General features: G+C 45.0%; 1 protein-coding gene across 3 annotated transcripts in view; it reads left to right on the top strand.

The window, feature by feature from the left end:
- Window positions 1–920: 920 nt before the first annotated feature.
- The window catches only part of CTPS2 (CTP synthase 2), a 307,360-nt gene continuing 289,832 nt past the window's right edge, over window positions 921–18,448 (top strand). For 2 of the 3 annotated variants that reach the window (XR_011319771.1, XM_069761060.1), the window contains exon 1: window positions 942–1,056. The gene's annotated coding sequence lies outside the window, so the exon portion shown is untranslated. Of the gene's footprint in view, window positions 1,057–18,448 lie in introns of all 3 variants that reach the window. The other variant, XM_069761061.1, reaches the window with a different exon arrangement.

Here is an 18,448-nt window from a genome sequence, read left to right as displayed (position 1 = left end):
TATACAGTATGGAGCATCATGTGGTGCCATTATACAGCATGCAGCATCATGTGTGGCCATTATACTGTATGGAGCATCATGTGGGGCCATTATACAGTATGGAGCATCATGTGTGTCCATTATACTGTATGGAGCATCATGTGGGGCCATTATACAGTATGGAGCATCATGTGTGGCCATTATACAGTATGGAGCATCATGTGGTGCCATTATACAGTATGCAGCATCATGTGTGTCCATTATACTGTATGGAGCATCATGTGTGTCCATTATACTGTATGGAGCATCATGTGGGGCCATTATACTGTATGGAGCATCATGTGTGGCCATTATACTGTATGGAGCACTGTGTGGCCATATTTTGTTTTGTTTATAATTATTGTTTACGAAACATTGTGATCAGAAGTGCTGTGTGTGGTTGGGATGTGACTAGTTGGGAAATAGTGTGGTCAGAGGTGTGGCCTGCTAACTTTGTCCCTCGTTCCATTCCTCGAAAGTTGGGAGGTATGAACTAGATCCAGTTCATATAAAGTGATGGGATTTCTAAATTCATTCACAAAACCTGGGCACCTGACATTATTTTTTGCAGACCTGTGCACATCTCCTCTTACTGGAATATTTGTGACGGTGGCTGCCCTGCCTGTACACACGGTGTGTAAGAATCTTCACCCATTCCCACAGCCACGAGCACTCCAGCAGGTGACACGTGACTCTTATCGCTCACACAGGCCTATGTGGATCCGAATTAATGATAAACCTTACATTGATGAACATTACAGGGACAAGCTGCACGCTGAACTCGGTTTTGTTAATTGCTTCCTATTTCCATGCCAATAAAGCTTTGAAAAAAAAAAAAAAAAAACAACTAATGTGGGCATGCTCTATCTCCTGAACGTGTTTGTGCGTTTTGCTATGTAAACTTGCGCCACCTAGCGGCTCCGTGCGATAAGCGCAGTGTATCCAGCGTGCTGTTCCCGGAGGAGTCTTGGGCCCCTCAGTCCGTGGCGCGGCGGTACGGGAGCGGTCAGATGACTCTTCCCAGAGCCTGACATTCAGGTGACGACACGTCCAGTCTTCTGTGTGCGACATTTGGAAGTAGCTGTCAGTGTGGCGCCTACACTTGGGGAGCCTGTAAGGAGGGGCATAGTGGTGGCACTGGGGCTGCGGACCATCAGGGGCCACAGCACGGGTATACATGACTATATGGCAATTATTGGTGGTACAGGAAGGGTTAAGTGCCATTATAGAACGCTGCTGATCCCCTCGTGTTTCCTCCCACACTCCAAAGACAGACTGATAGGAGTCAGGCTGTGAGCCCCAATGGGGACAGTGATGTAAAGCGCTGAGGACTGCGTCTCACTACATTAGCTTCTTAACCCCGGAGCTTTTCTCGGTTTTGCGTTTTCGTTTTTCGCTCCCCTCCTTCCCAGAGCCATAACTTTTTTATTTTTCTATCAATTTGGCCATGTGAGGGCTTATTTTTTGCGGGACGAGTTTTACTTTTGAACGACGCCATTGGTTTTAGCATGTCGTGTACTAGAAAACAGGAAAAAAATTCCAAGTGTGGTGAAACTGCAAAAAAAGTGCAATCCCACACTTGTTTTTTGGCTTTTTTTGCTAGGGTCACTAAATGCTAACACTGACCGGCCGTTAGTATTCACCAGGTCATTACGAGTTCATAGACACCTAACATGTCTAGGTTATTTTTTATCTAAGTGGTGAAAAAAATTCCAAACTTTGTTAAAGCAAAAAAAAAAAAATAATAATTGCGCCATTTTCCGTTACCTGTAGCGTCTCCGTTTTTTGTGATCTTGAATTGGATGAGGGATTATTTTTTGCGTGCCGAGCTGACGTTTTTAGTGATATCATTTTGGTGCAGATACCTTCTTTTGATCGCCCGTTATTGTATTTTAATGCAATGTCGTTGAGACCAAAAAAGTAATTCTGGCTTTTAAATTTTTTTTCTCGCTACACCGTTTAGCGATCAGGTTAATTATTTTTTTTTATTGATAGATTGGGCGATTCTGATCCCGGCGATACCAAATATGTGTATGTTTGATTTCTTTTTTTATTGTTTAATTTGAATGGGGCGAAAGGGGGGTGATTCAAACTTCTTATATTTTTTATTGTTTTTTTCATATTTTTAAAAACCTTTCCTTTTTTACTTTTGCCATGCTTCAATAGTCTCCATGGGAAGCTAGAAGCTTCCATGGCCTGATCGGCTCTGCTACATAGAGGTGATGCTCAGATTGCCCCTATGTAGCAGAATTACAGCATTGCTAGGAGCGCTGACCACAGGGTGGCACTCACAGCAATCTGGCATCAACAGCCATAGAGGTTTTTAGGAGAGCTTTGGTTGTTATGCCAACGCACAGATGAACCCCGATGATGGGGGTCAGCGGTGCGCGCATTTCCGGCTGCATGGCCGGAAGCGCTTTATAAATGCCGCTGTCAGCGTTTGACAGTGGCATTTAACTAGTTAATAGGCGCGGGTGGAACGTGATTCCACCTGCGCCTGTTGTTCAAGCTGACATGTCCTGGCTTTGATGCGGGCTTCCCGCCGGAGCCCACATCAAAGCGGGGGTTCTGCCATCGAACGTACTATTCCATCAGAGGTCAGAAAGGGGTTAGAATGTCATTAAAAAATTAATTTATTTCAGTTCTTCAATGCAAAAAGTGAAACACATATATTATACAGAGTCATTGCAAACAGAGTGATCTATTTCAAGTGTTTATTTTTGTTAATGTTGATGATTATGGCTGACAGCCAAGGAAACCCCAACAGTCATTATCCCAGTAAATTCGAATACTTTATAACACCAGTTTCAAAAATGATTTTAAAATCTGAAATGTTGGCCTACTGAAATGTATGTTCAGTAAATGCACTCAGTACTTGGTCGAGGCTCCTTTTGCATCAATTACTGCATCAATGCGGCGTTGCATGGAGGCGATCAGCCTGTGGCACTGCTGAGGGGTTATGGAAGCCCAGGTGGCTTTGATAGCAGCCTTCAGCTCGTCTGCATTGTTGGGTCTGGTGTCCCATCTTCCTCTTGACAATACTCCATATATTCTCTATGGGGTTAAGGTCAGGCGAGTTTGCTGCCAATCAAGCGCAGTGATACTGTTGTTTTTACACCAGGTATTGGTACTTTTGGAAGTGTGGACAGGTGCCAAGTCCTGCTGGAGAATGAAATTTCCATCTCCAAAAAGCTTGTCGGCAGAGGGAGGAATGAAGTGCTCTAAAATTTCCTGGTAGACGGCTGCGCTGACTTTGGTCTTGATAAAACACAGTGGACCTACACCAGCAGATGACATGGCTCCCCAAACCATCACTGATTGTGGAAACTTCACACTAGACCTCCAGCAGCTTGGATTGTGGCCTCTCCACTCTTCCTCCAGACTCTGGGACCTTGATTTCCAAATAAAATGCAAAAGTTGCTTTATTCTGAAAACAGCACCTTGGACCACTGAGCAACAGTCCAGTTCTTTTTCCCCTTGGCCCAGGTAAGATTCTTCTGGCGTTGTCTTATTGGTCATGAGTGGCTTGACACAAGGAATGTGACACTTGTAGCTCATGTCCTGGATATGTCTGTGTGTGGTGGCTCTTGAAGCAATGACTCCAGCAGCAGTCCACTCCTTGTGAGTCTCCCCAAAATTTCAGAAGGGCCTTTTCTTAACAATCCTTTCAAGGTTGCGGTTATCTTGGTTGCTTGTGCACCTTTTTCTATCACACTTTTTCCTTCCACTCAACTTTCCATTAATATGCTTGGATATAGCACTGTGTGAACAGCCAGCTTCTTTACCAATGACCATTTGCGGCTTACCCTCCTTGTGGAGTCTGCCAATGACTGCCTTCTGGACATTTGTCAAGTCAGCAGTCTTCCCCATGATTGTGGAGCTACTGAAACAAGACTAAGGGACCTTTTTAAACTCTTAAGAAGCATTTGCAGGTGTTTTTTGTTAATTATTCTAATTTACTGAGACAATGACTTTTGGGTTTTCATTGGCTTTAATCATCAACATTAACAGAAATATACACTTGGAATAGATCGCTCTGTTGGTAATGACTCTATATAATATGAGTTTCACTTTTTGTATTGAAGAACTGAAATACAATATGGTAACTTTTTGATGATATTCTAATTTAGTGACAAGTACCTGTATATATCCATGAAATTCTCATGAGGGGCCGCCTCAGAACGCACAAAAGTTAAAAGCTATCTGAGAACAACTACAGGAAAAAATAAGTGTAATAGGGTCTTATCCGATGGAGAGTTTCAAAAGTACAATAAGATTGCCCTCACCTATTTATACATATATGAAATATGCCTTTAATACACATTTTTACATTTTTTATTTTGAACGAATAAATAAGCCTTTTAGCAGATGATGGGAATACCATTTTTTCCTTGTATAATTCTGTTTATACATCATTGTATTTCTTCCCCCTGGTCTTGGATTGAGTTTTCTGTGGCTGGAATAGTGGCATGAGAGGTTGATGAGTGGATCAAATCCTGGTTTATACCTTTTGAAGCAAGTTCGTCCCCCCCAATTTTTTTTTTCTTTATTCATTATTTTTATAAAGAAAATTTATTTTTTTTGTATTTTTCTTGAACGAACCTATAAAAGAAAAAGAAAACATGTAAGTATAATAATGAATAATATTTTCTTTGTAATCAAGTTCTTAATGATGATCCACCATTGTCATGTGCTCTACCGTGTGCCTATTATATGACGTTTGACACAGTTTGACATGTGATTTTTGTTTTTGGCGCCAGATTCGAATGTGTAATCTATTTAGACAGCATGTAACGACATTGTAAGTTCAAAGCATCTCCTGAGGAAGACGTCCTAGTGACTTCGAAACGCGTTGAGAATAAGCCATCATCTTTATCTTCAGTACGTCCGGACATTCATCTTTACAGCAGCGCGGATACTAACCATGTAACTTCCAGATTGATTACCCTAAAGTTAAAAGCTTAATTCCCAAGAGACCCGGTGGGATTAAAAAGCCATAGATCTATCAATCGTAATGTCAAAATGACATTAAATAAGCATCAAATAAACTAAGCCTGGCACATGGGAATGTCAGAGTTAGGTATAAAAAACTTAGACCCATAGTAAAAGATGCCCGCACGAAGAAAACCTTGAAAAATATCATCAGAGTGGATATCATACAATGCGAAACACCCTTATGGTGCATATTGCATCAGCTTCCGCAAAGAAGCCCCAATCCCCTAATCTACTATCAGGTTGAATTGAGGACTGGTTCCCTTTCCCTTTTTTTGCATATTCATATTCATTTTGAATACTTTAGTTGATGATAAGGCACGTGTCATTTTTTTAAAAGCTCTAATTTTTTTTTTATTCGGTTATTCAAACCTTTTTGCCTCTTTTTCATCATACGTGAGGCCCAATTTTAACGTAATTTCTATATTCGTATTTTTTGTTAGATTGCCTATATTTTTGGATAATGTAAAGAAAGTGCGAGAAACTCTTGGCTCCATTTCATTTTTTTTTTTAAGACCACAAAGGACCCACTAAAACATTTTATATTGTGATTCCTCTTCTCCTTTGGGGAGTTGAGGCATATAATTTTATTTTTATTGCTGATTCCATCATTATTTATCACTGAGTACATTCAGCCTCCTGCCTGTGCTTCCAACCTCTCCTACTCTCTCCAAGCACTTTTGGAATCACATGATCGCAAGGATCGGAGGAAGCGCTGCTATTGTTTCCTAAATTTTATACAGCGATCAGTAGAGCAGAGAAGGTGAGGAATGGACCGTGGTCCAGCGGCTGCTCAGTATTTACTGGCCGGATTTTGTCGTCGGCTGGCACAACATTATGCTTTCGCCATGCCACAATGATGACTTTGCATCGGGCCTACAAATTAGATGAGGACTTCATCTCTGGACAAGGGTCCTACGGATGGATTCGCTCATCTCTAGTAATGAACCGTCTCTGGCATAGCTGGCTTCCCGCTCCTGCAGTTGCCGACTTTGCAAAGAGTTTCTAAAATGTTGCTGCAAAGTTAGACGTGGATCATCCAGTCGTTATTGGGCAGTCCACAAATAGTTAAACAGGGGGCCAGAAACAAGATATACCATGGTAAAAAGAACTCAGTACCCTTTTTAAAGGGAACCTGTCACCCCCAAAATTGAAGATGAGCTAAGCCCACCAGCATCAGGGGCTTATCTACAGCATTCTGGAATGCTGTAGATAAGCCCCTGATGATGGTGAGCTTAGCTCATCTTCGATTTTGGGGGTGACAGGTCTACTTTAAAATTGCAAGGGATAGTTATTCTGTTTATTGTTCACCAATCCAAAAACCTGACTTTTTGGTCAGATTACGAGCTTTCTCAAACTTGATTGCCTTCAACTGGGACTGGAGTGCTATGTTCTCTTTCCTGCAGAAACAAGATTTAGTCACTGAGATATTTCCCTAAGGGTGCAGACAGATGGCCGTAGTTCTCGTGCGAGGATCACATCACATTCCTTGGTCGGCTCTCTTGACCTGTGAGTGTCAGCTGCATATAAATACCATCACGCTATCACACTCAGGTCAGGAGCCCGGCCAGTCTGTGCACTGCAAAGCCATCCCATCGCACAGGACATACGGCCGTCTCTCTGCGCCCCCTTACAACTGTCGTCTTTTGCTATAAACGTGTAGCTCCCAAAGGTCCCGGATTCAGCCAGACTGTCCAATCACAGAACATCAGGGCTTTGTTTCGGCTTCTAATACCTCTCTCCGATGTCTTGATTCCTCTGTATCTCCTCCTTCATCTGCACTGACTTAAAGGGAACCTGTCACCCCATTTTTTCAGATTGAGATAAAAATATTGTTAAATAGGGCCTGCGCTGTGCGTTACAATAGTGTATGTAGTGTACCCTGATTCCCCACCTATGCTGAGAAATACTTTACCAAAGTCGCCGTTTTCGCCTGTCAATCAGGCTGGTCAGGTCAGGTGGGCGTGGTGACATCGCTGTTTCTTCCCCAGCTTTCCGTTGGTGGCGTAGTGGTGTGCGCATGTCCAAGTGCCGAATCCACTGCACGCAGGTGAAGAAAAAGCGCGCGATCTGCGCTATTACCATTGTCATCGGTGGGGGCGGCCATCTTCCTGAGGCCGCGCGTTTGCATCTCGGCTTCAGGAAAATGGCCGCCGCGATCTCCATCTGCGCACGCGCGGCATCCCGCGGCCATTTTCCTGAAGCCCCGTGCAGCAGAGCACTCCATCTGCGCACGCGCGGCCTCAGGAAGATGGCCGCCCCCACCGATGACAAGGGTAATAGCGCAGATCGCGCCCTTTTTCTTCACCTGCGCGCAGTGGATTTGGCACTTGGACATGCGCACACCACTACGCCACCAACGGAAAGCTGGGGAAACAGCGATGTCACCACGCCCACCTGACCTGACCAGCCTGATTGACAGGCGAAAACGGCAACTTTGGTAATGTATTTCGCAGCATAGGTGGGGAATCAGGGTACACTACATACACTATTGTAACGCACAGCGCAGGCCCTATTTAACAGTATTTTTATCTCAATCTGAAAAAACGGGGTGACAGGTTCCCTTTAAATTAAATTAGTCACGTTTTATCTAAGTCAATGGGGAATCATAGAAAACGTAGTATATATAAAATCCAAAATTTATTTAAATCGCCTTAAAAAAGTCAAAACCCGACACACCACATCCAGTGGACAGAAGACTCACAACATGAAAGAGATAAAAGGGCTGTTATATAGATATCCACATATATGTACCTGATGGACCCTATAATATTCTGTGCTGTATAACTGCCTATCAGCGGAGGTTGGTACCCTATGGGAAGAAGCGTGGCGCCCCTGATCCACGCTGGCTATCCCTGAAATGCCCTAATGCACCCTACTCAAATGTGTATGAGCACATGGGGAACACTAATTCTATACAGAGTAATTCCTACACAGCTAGGGGGTACATAAGAAAGCAATAGCCATCTGAAAGAGGATTGTCATCTACTATATAAAGCTGAATGTGTGTGTGTATGTATGTGTGTATGTCCGGGATTGGCATCTGCACCGTCGCAGCTACAGCCACAAAATTTTGCACAGTCACACGTCTGGACCCTGAGAGCGTCATAGGCTATGTTGTGAGGTGAAATTTTAACCCCGTGCTTTCCACTTCACCAAACAATTTTGCCCCTATCTACATAATGGGGAAAAAGTGAAAGGAAGAGGGTTGGAGGCATCGCAGCTACAGCCACAAAATTTTGCACAGTCACACGTCTGGACCCCGAGAGCGTCATAGGCTATGTTGTGAGGTGAAATTTTAACCCCACGCTTTCCAATTCACCAAACAATTTTGCCCCTATCTACATAACGGGAAAAAATGAAAGGAAAAGTGTAGGAGGCAAATTGACAGCTGCCAGATGTGAACAAGGGGGACTTAAAGAATGAGAGCGATGGTGCCAAAGAGTATATACCGTACAGTTGCTAAGGTGGGGCCCCGACATGGGATACTCACCACACACGGGGATATGAACACACACAAAATGCGCCACACACTACCACGTGCTTGAACACATTGCCCTCAGCACACATTTCACCACAAATACACCAACCTCGCCACATAAAAGTCGAAACACAAGTCGCCACTCAAAACTCGCCACGCGCAGAACTCGCCACATGCAAAAACTAGGCTCTTGCAAAACTCGCCACAAGTGCAAAACTCAACTCATGGAAAACTCGCCACACGCAAAACTTGCACATGCGGAAAAATTGCCACATGCACAAAAGTTGCAACACATGCAAAAGTTGCCTCACACAAAACTTGCACATACTCAAAAGGCACCACACATGGGGGGGCGTGGCCAGCAACCTAAGGAGCAGGGCGCGTTCTCCATGAGCTCCCCTGCTGGTTTTCCCAATCCAACCTAATCCCTGCCTTAGACGACCCATCTATCATCCCGAGGGTCGTGGACTATCAGCACATCATCCAGGGAGCGCTCCTTGTCCGTTTGGAGCGTGGATTACAGTGCTGAGCCGCAGTAAACAACGGAGCCACACAGGCGGTCTGGGGACCTGCTGGGAGATCGCTCCCCCCCCGCTGACTGGCTGAAGACCGGATCGAGGAGAACAAGAGCGGCGAACTCCCCCCATACCGTGGAACACAGGGGATCGGCTGAAGCGTGCACCAGCGCCTGAGGAGCGGATCTCTCCTGTGCCCCGGCGGCTGTGAGAGGCGAGAGGAGTGAGGGGGCGCCATCTTGGATTCGCCGTGCGGCGAGGGGAGCCGCTGAAAGGAGGCGCCGTCACAGAGAGACATCCCTGCTCCCACCGCCCGGAGGTTAGTGGTGCCGGCGCCCCAAGCCTGAGGTGTGCGCCCTGGTGCCCGACCTCTGCAGTTATACACACCGCTGTTCTCTGTGGCCTCCCCCATCACTCACCTGGGTGCTCCTGCATCGGTGGACCCGGAGTCCTGGTCAGCCCTCGGTCACCCGAGGAGAAGGTTGGTGATCTGCCTGCTGGGGTGCGTGCTGCCTTGTTGGTCCCGGCCTTGGGCTCTGGCGAGAGGGATCTGCAGAGACGCAGGGGTGTCTTCTTCTCCCTCCCAGCCCTCTTTTCCCGCCATACACCGCCATCTTGGGCCCTCTCTCTGACGGCCTGTGACCCCTTGGTGGAAGAGACTGTTCGACCTGGTCGGGGTGCTTATCGCCTGCTGCTCGGGTCAGGCTTGCTTCCTCTCTGTGGCTGGCCCCTGGGTCTCATTCCCTGCTGTCCCATACCCTCAGGACCAGTTTAACCCTCACATATTATCAATCTAGCTGGGAGCAGCTTTGAGGGGACACTGCGCTCTGGATCTGGCTATATTGACACCCAAGCCACACTCCTGCAACATAATTAAGAGACCTGGCTGGCTCCTTTAGTTCTACAGGCATCACCTTTTATGTAATATCTTGGATTTTTAGTGACTGTTGAAACGCTGAATCTAAGACACTGAAATAAATCACTAAAGGTCTCTGCTGCCATCTTGTGGCAAAATCTGGAATAACACCAGACTTCTATTACTTCCATTACCCTTGGATTCTGGGATCCAGCTCACGGGACTTGGCCTACGGCCCCCTTGAAAATTGGGAACTCGGCCCGGGGCGGGCTTGCTGATGGGGTGCTAGGTTCTATGGAGTGACCGCCCCACCCCCCATATCCCACCACTACCTTGGACACACTGTGCTTACCATAGACATCTATGGGAAAAACCAGAAAGATCCCTGAACAGAAAACAAAATTGGTCGGGGAAATTACTTCTGAAGACATGAAACGTTATCTAAATTCAACTCCCCAGACTAGAAATACAAGGTCTGCAATGACTTCCACTACTAACCGTGATAACTCCCCGTCCGGGGACTCAGTGGGTGCACGTAGCTCGTCTGCTGACGGCTTCGAGGAGGACACCGTGGATTCAGAGGAAATGAACATCGCAGAATTGAGCAAGTACATCAAAGCCCTACCTACTAAAAAAGACCTTGAAGGTTTCGCTTGCAGGCTCGAAAATACATATAAGCAAGAAATCCACAACTTGCAGAAAGAATTTACCACACGAATAGAGGACGTTGAAAAAACACACGAGAATATTTTTCGAGAACTGCAGGCCCATAGGGACCTCTTAATAGATCATACTCTCAAACTAGAAGATATCTCATCTGGAATGGAGGACCTCGAAAACCGCAATAGACGGAATAACATTCGCATACGAGGCCTCCCAGAATCGGTCGGTTTTTCTGATCTGGACCGTACAGTGCAAAATATCTTCTTAGACCTGCTGGACGACAAGGATGGTGGCTCTATCGAGTTCGATAGGATTCATCGCGCTTTGGGTCCCAAACCTACCTCCGATTCCCGACCACGTGATGTTATATGCAGAATCCACTACTACAGAATCAAAGAAGCCATTATGGCGGCTGCCAGGAGGAAAGAAGTCATCAGATTTGAGGATCATCCAATCTTAATCCTTTCTGATCTATCTAGACGTACTTTATTACTGCGCAGAGCTCTAAAACCATTACTGGCCGAACTAAAGAGAAGAGACATTCCATATAGATGGGGGTTCCCATTCCAATTAACGGCCTCTAAGGGAGGCAAGTCGGCTTCTTTTCGAAGGCTTTGTGACTTAACTACTTTCCTGAGCACCTTCGAACTTCCTATGGTAAATCTTCCCGAGTGGCCCGTGAGCCCAACACTCCCTGAAGCTCCACCAAAATGGCTCAAGGTTCAACAAACCAAGAAACGAGACAACAAGCGGGTTCCATCTGATCCGCCTTGAGAACTTAGCATCCTGGTTTGGTGGTACAGAAGGGCGAGCTCGGCCTGCTGATGGAGGAGGTTTCGTCTGAAGGCTTTTATAGCCTGGTTTTTCTCTCTTTTTTTGTATTTTTGTTATGTCGGTTATGATAGTCTGGCATTTACTGCTTAGTTTTATTATGTTTGCACTTTATTCTCATGTTCTCAGTGTTTTAGGTGCAAGTGTTGAAGATTGCGAGAATTCATAGGCCCGTAGCAGGAGCTCTCCCTCCAGACCCTCCCCTTCCTCCTCTCCTAGACATTCCTTTCTCTCCCCTTCTTTCACCTCTCCTACATCCCCCTCTCCTTACCACCCTTTTTCACTACCTCTCCCACCCTCTCTTCCTATCCCTCCCCTCTTTCTCCTTCCTACTCGGAGGATTCGCCTGCACAAATGGGCCTGCGTTTACATTTTTCACGATTTATATTTAGACTAGACTTCACACTTGGGTTCTTGTACTGACAATCAATTGTCTTGTTACTTATATGACATTTAACTTGATGTTTTGACGTGTCCTACAGGTATTTCTTATATTTTCTTGGGGGTGGGGGGGTGGGGGGTCATGGTTCCTCCTTGGGCTTCCTTCCCTTTGGTTGGGTTCTCAGGTAGTATACTACCAAAATTTGCCTTACTGTAGTTAGAGCTACAAAGCTCTGGCTTTAGAGCAATTATAGATATGTTTTCTTTTTTCTTTGCTTCTTTTCTCCTTTTTTTCTCTACTCCCGTTCCTTTTCTTCCCCTTTCTAAGTACTTCCTCTCCATGCGGGTACTCCTTCCGGGCAGATCAATAAAAATTTGCTGCACAGCGGCGCATTCAGATAATGGGTAAATTAAAGTTTTGCTCCTTTAATGTAAAGGGGCTAAATATCTCCTGATGCTCCAGGAGACGCATTTTAAAACTGGGGCTGTCCCCCCCTGCGTTTCAAAATATTACCCCAAATGGTATCACAGTTCCAATCCGCATGCCAAATCTAAGGGGGTCTCGATAGCTTTTCATAAAAACTTTGCGCCTGAAGTGCTGAGTTCCTCTATGGACCCAGATGGTAGATACGTGTTTTTAAAAATTTCCTGTGATACACGTCAATTGGTCTTAGCTAATGTCTATTTTCCGAATCAAGGTCAGCAGAGCTTCAGTGTGGGAGGCGCCTCGGGGAATTCGCTGGCTCCTCTACTGTGATACTGGGGGGCGATTTCAACATTCCCATGAATCCGGTGGTAGACGTCTCTTCGGGTAAGACTTCATACTCGCTTTCTTCAATTGCTCGAATTAGGAAACAAATGCGCGACATGAGATTAGTTGACATATGGGGAGGGTACTTCACCCGGGTGCAAAGGATTACAGTTTTTTCTCACAAGTGCATAACACCTACAGCAGAATTGACTACTTCTTTATATCACACAACCTGCTGGATCTCCCAGTGGAAGCAGAGATAGGTTCGATTTTGTGGTCAGACCATGCCCCGATATTTTTATCAATTCTGTTCCATTCTAATACAAAATCGGGCTTTTCGTGGCGCCTGAATGAGAACTTACTCCAGGACGCACAATGCAAAACCGATGTAGAAAAGACGATATCCAATTTCGTAGCAGACCATGGAGTGGGAGGCCCTGAAAAGCGTGATACGGGGAGTTCTTATTTCACACGGTGCACGTTTGAAGAGGGAGAGGGTCGCAGAAATAATTAAACTCTCAGACCAAATTCATAAATTAGAAACACAACACAAAAAAGATCTTAACGAGGTTACATTCGCACACTTGTCCACAACCAGACAAAAGTTGCTCGCCTTACTAGACCAAAGATCACGCTACCTCAGAGAAAGGCTCCGAAATCCCTTTTACCAATTTGGAAACAAAAGTGGCAAGATCTTGGCTAGATACATTAACCCACGGGGCCCAAATACATTTATCCCCTTCATTAAAAATGGGAAAGGGGAAAAGCTACATAGTACCAGAGACATCATCTCGAGCTTCAGGGACTACTACAAAGACTTATACAACATAGATGGCCACTACAAAGATCTGTCCATATCTGCTCTCCACAACAAAATCAATACGTATTTACATCAAAACAATATACCCCTTCTACCGGAGGACAAGATTCAGGGCCTAGAGGGGGAGTTCACGCTGGAGGAGGTCTTGGAAACTATTAAAGGTCTGAAACAAGGGAAAAGTCCAGGTCCAGACGGGTACTCAGCTGGTTTCTATAAATCATTCTCCTCATTATTGAGACCGATTTTTCTTGAAGTGTGTAATTCGGTCTCCTCGGGTGGTTCCTTTCCCTCTCAGGCTTTGGCCGCTCATATCACGGTCATACCAAAACCAGATAAAGACCCCTCGTTATGTAATAATTACCGTCCGATATCTCTTATAAATTTAGACATTAAAATCTACGCGAAGATGATTGCAAATAGATTGAGCCCTCTCCTTCCACACGTGATAAACCAAGACCAGGTGGGTTTTGTCCCGGGTAGAGAGGCGCGCGACAACACCATTAGGACCATCTCTTTAATAGAAAGGGCGGGATGGGAGGGGGGCGACCCCATGTGTATCCTGTCGATCGATGCTGAGAAGGCCTTCGACAGGGTGCACTGGGAGTTTTTGTTCCGGGCCCTGGCGGGGATTGGTCTGGGAGAAAATATGATGCACAGAATAAAGGCCTTGTATACCTCCCCCAACGCCCAGGTGAAGGTGAATGGCACCCTTTCGGACGCGTTCGAGATACGAAATGGCACGAGGCAGGGGTGCCCGCTTTCCCCTCTCCTGTATATCCTGTCAATGGAATACCTGGCAACCGCCATACGCAATAACCCCTCCATAGGAGGAGTTAAATTAAGTTCGGAGGAACACAAGTTGGCGCTTTTTGCCGATGATATCCTCTTATATGTTACCTCCCCCATAACTAGCTTACCTAATATTATACTAGAATTATCGAAATTCGGTCACCTAAGCAATTTTAAAATTAATTCCCATAAATCCATGGCATTAAATATATCCCTACCACCATCTGAGGTGAGTAGGCTGCGAGCCTCCTTCCCGTTCGGTTGGCGCTTTGATTCACTTCCATATCTGGGGATCAGAATAACAGCCAAAACATCTGGTTTGTACGATGCAAATTTCAAAAAGGCGTTGCAAAAAGCGGAGCTGGACTTAGAGAAGTGGCATAAATTACAATTGTCCTGGTTTGGTAGAGTCAGTGTAATTAAAATGGACTTGTTGCCTCGCCTTTTGTATTATTTTCAGACAATCCCATTATATCTTCCCGCGTCCTTTTTCTCACGACTCAAGAAAGCGGTCATCCGACTGGTCTGGTCCCATGCTAGATCAAGAATATCTCACTTTGTATTAAGCAGGTCCAAGAGGAGGGGGGGAATTGGCCTACCAGACTTCCTAGTATATAGTCGTGCCTCAATAGGTTCTTGCATATTAGACCTATATCATAGCAGCAACAACAAGAAATGGGTGGGCTTGGAGGGCGATCTTGTTGGCGGGGATCCTCAGACGATTTTGTGGAACACGGGAGGGGGGGGGGGCGAGGTCGAACCTTCCATTCATGACTAGAAACATGCTCCTACTTATTCGACAGAGTGGCAGAAATACTATAACTTCTACAGCCCCGGGTCCTCTAACCCCAATCTACGACAATCCTCACTTCCCTGCAGGTCTCCGTAGGGAAAATTTCCTGAATAAAAACAGAGCTTCAAAACCCATTATATTTGACTTCATAAACCAGACAGGTATTAAGTCCCTACGGGAAATATACCAGGGGGGGGAACCTCCTGAGGGCTCTTGGTTCTTTTACGAACAACTAAAGAGCTTCATAGGCACATCATTTAAACTCAACAAGTCCATGGGGGTGTTGACCCCTTTCGAGAAAATTTGTCTCGCAGAGGAGGCACCGTCTCGTAAGGTGTCCCTCTTATATAATCTTTTCCAAGAGAGTCAGACTCCAACAGATGACTTCCCAACATTTTTCTCAAGATGGGAGAGTGACTTGGGGATTTCATTATCCCAAGAGGAAAGGGATAAGATCTTGCTGTTCACCTTTAGGACTTCGTTGTCGGCCGTATCACAGGAGAGGAGTTACAAGGTTCTGTCGAGGTGGTATAGATGCCCCTGCCAGGTTCACACCATGTTCCCGGTGATACCGGATACTTGTTGGAGATGTTCATCAGAAAAAGGGACTTATGTCCATATCTGGTGGGAATGTCCACCCATAAAGAAATTCTGGATGTTGGTCTTTGATCTCCATAACAAATTAGCCTTTCGCAAAATACAACCCACAGTGGAACTAGCTCTCTTGTCTCTGTGTGACATGTCGATATCTGGTTTTAAGAGGAGTCTTCTCAGACATTTTCTTACGGCTGCCAGGAATTTGATTCCTAGATACTGGAAGCAAGATCGTTACCCCTCAGGCTCCGACTTTGTTGCGGAGCTTAACAACATTTACAGAATGGAACAATTGATAAGTGAATCCATGGGGGACTCGACGAAATTTTTTAACACTTGGGCTTCGTGGATTGTATTCAGGGAGACCCCGGAACTGGATGCATGGTTGTCCAGGTCCTAATTCACATCTGGAGCCGATCTGGGAGCGCTAGTGTAATGGCAGTGACCCATATCCTCTGACTTGCTGTTGCGGCCTGGAGCCAATGTTGATGACTCAATGTTCTTCTGTCCTCTACGTGGGGCCTGGGATCGGCCCGGGAGGAGTGTCGCACTCCTCACACATAGTGTACCCTCTTACCTTCACCCGCTTTCCTTTCCCCTCCCCCCCCTTTTTGTTTTTTTTTTTCTCCTCTTTCTTCCTCTTTCTTCTTTCTTTCCTCCTCTTTCCGTTTCTTTAATTCTTTCTACTTTTGCTTACTTTTTACATCTAGTGACATTATACACTAATACAAATGATTAATATAGCTAGTAATGCTTGATTGCCTTTGATGCTGCTTATTAGTTTCAACTGTGAAGAATATCATTACTAATTTGAAAGTGTTATCGTTGGCAGTGGCCAACTACATTTAATACCTGCTGAGACTCTCTCTTTTTATACGATCTACGGGCTGTAACCCGCTGAGTTTAACAATTGTTTCAGCATTGTACTATTGTTTGTATTGTTTATTTGCTTCAATAAACCTGATTTATACAAAAAAGGCACCACACATAAAACTCGCCACGCGCAAAACTCGCCATGCGCAAAACTTGCTGCACACAACTTGCTACACTAACCTGTCACATGCAACTCGACACACAAAAAGTTGCAACACGCATGTTGCCACACAAAACTCATCTCACAAAAGTCGCTACATGCATGTCGCCACACGCAACTCAACACACACAACTTGACAAACGAAACTCGCCCTAAAACACACACGAGTCTGGTATTATCCTTCAAAAATAAAAATCTGATTAATAAGCAGACAAACTACAACAAATGTACCATATGGGAAATATGGCAGCTGTCAGTCACATGACCTGTCATGACCTGTCTATTATGTGTATGTGCGAGCTAATATATACTGCCAGGGGGAGGGCTTCCTGTTGGCTGGGGATTTATCAGGCTGCCAATTTAGCTTACAAATACTGAGGTAAAAATACTGAGCAAATAACGTGTGAACAAGGTCTAATACAGGAGATGACACACAGGTATATACTATATACAGGGGAGATGACACACAGATATATACTATATACAGGAGAGATGACACACAGGTATATACTATATAGAGGAGGAGATGACATAGAGGTACATATATATACAGGAGGAGATGACATACAGGTATATACTATATACAGGAGGAGATGACACACAGGTATATACTATATACAGGAGCAGATGACCTACAGGTATATACTATATACAGGAGGAGATGACATACAGGTATATACTATTTATAGAAGATGACATGCAGGTATATACTATATACAGGAGGAGATGACACACAGATATATACTATATACAGGGGAGATGACACACAGGTATATACTATATACAGGAGGAGATGACATACAGGTATATACTATATATAGAAGGAGATGACATTCAGGTATATACTATATATAGGGGAGATGACACACAGCAGGTATATACTATATACAGGGGAGATGACATACAGGTATATACAGGAGATGACATACAGATGCATACTATATATAAGGGAGATGACAAACATGTATATACTGAGGTGATGAGGTGAAAATGAGAGGTGTGAGGTGAAAATGAAAAGGTGTGAGTGCAAAATGAGAGGAGTGAGGAAAAATAGTGGAGTGATCAGAAAATGACAGATGTGAGGTTGAAATGACAAGTGTTAGGGGGAAATGAGAGGAGTGAGGGAGAAAATGAGAGGTGTGAGGGAGAAAATGAGAGATGTGAGGGGGAAAATGAAAGATGTGATTGGGAAAATGAGAGGCGTGATGGGAAAATAAGAGAAGTGAGGTGCTATAACTAACCACAGATATTTACTATGCCCAGGCAACGCCGGGCTCTTCAGCTAGTATAATCTAAAAGTGATACACTCTGTAGGTGAGCACCAGTCCAAATATTCAGTAATCATTAAATGGTTAATTCTATTGGTAAATTGGGTCACCATATAGATTCAAAGGGTTTATTTTATAGTTCCCAAACATAACAGTATTGAAAAAGCATGGAGAAATGGTATATGGCTCTTGATATGTCCTGATATATCATTTAATTTCTCTATTCCTTGGCACAGTTGGCCAGCCGGCTCAGCCAAGTATGGTTGGTAGCCCATGGCTCCCTAAAAGTATGGTTGGTAGCCCATGGCTCCCTAAAAGTATGGTTGGTAGCCCATGGCTCCCTAAAAGTATGGTTGGTAGCCCATGGCTCCCTAAAAGTATGGTTGGTAGCCCATGGCTCCCTAAAAGTATGGTTGGTAGCCCATGGCTCCCTAAAAGTATGGTTGGTAGCCCATGGCTCCCTAAAAGTATAGTTGGTAGCCCACGGCTCCCTAAACGTATGGTTGGTAGCACATGGCTAATGCACACTGACTTTGGATGTAGAGTCCCAGCTTCATGTCAGATGTGCACAAGCGCCGGAGCCGCTGAGTGAGTGCGCACAGCATGCGCTCCGCTGTGTCCCCTCCACTCTGTGCCCTGGAGCATGTGCACATCTGCCATGAA

This window comes from Ranitomeya imitator, chromosome 3 (assembly GCF_032444005.1).
Source record: "Ranitomeya imitator isolate aRanImi1 chromosome 3, aRanImi1.pri, whole genome shotgun sequence".
In the NCBI taxonomy this organism is placed as follows: Eukaryota; Metazoa; Chordata; class Amphibia; order Anura; family Dendrobatidae; genus Ranitomeya; species Ranitomeya imitator.
The sequence above is the reverse complement of the archived record's forward strand: the minus strand, read 5'-3'. Positions and strand labels throughout refer to the sequence as shown.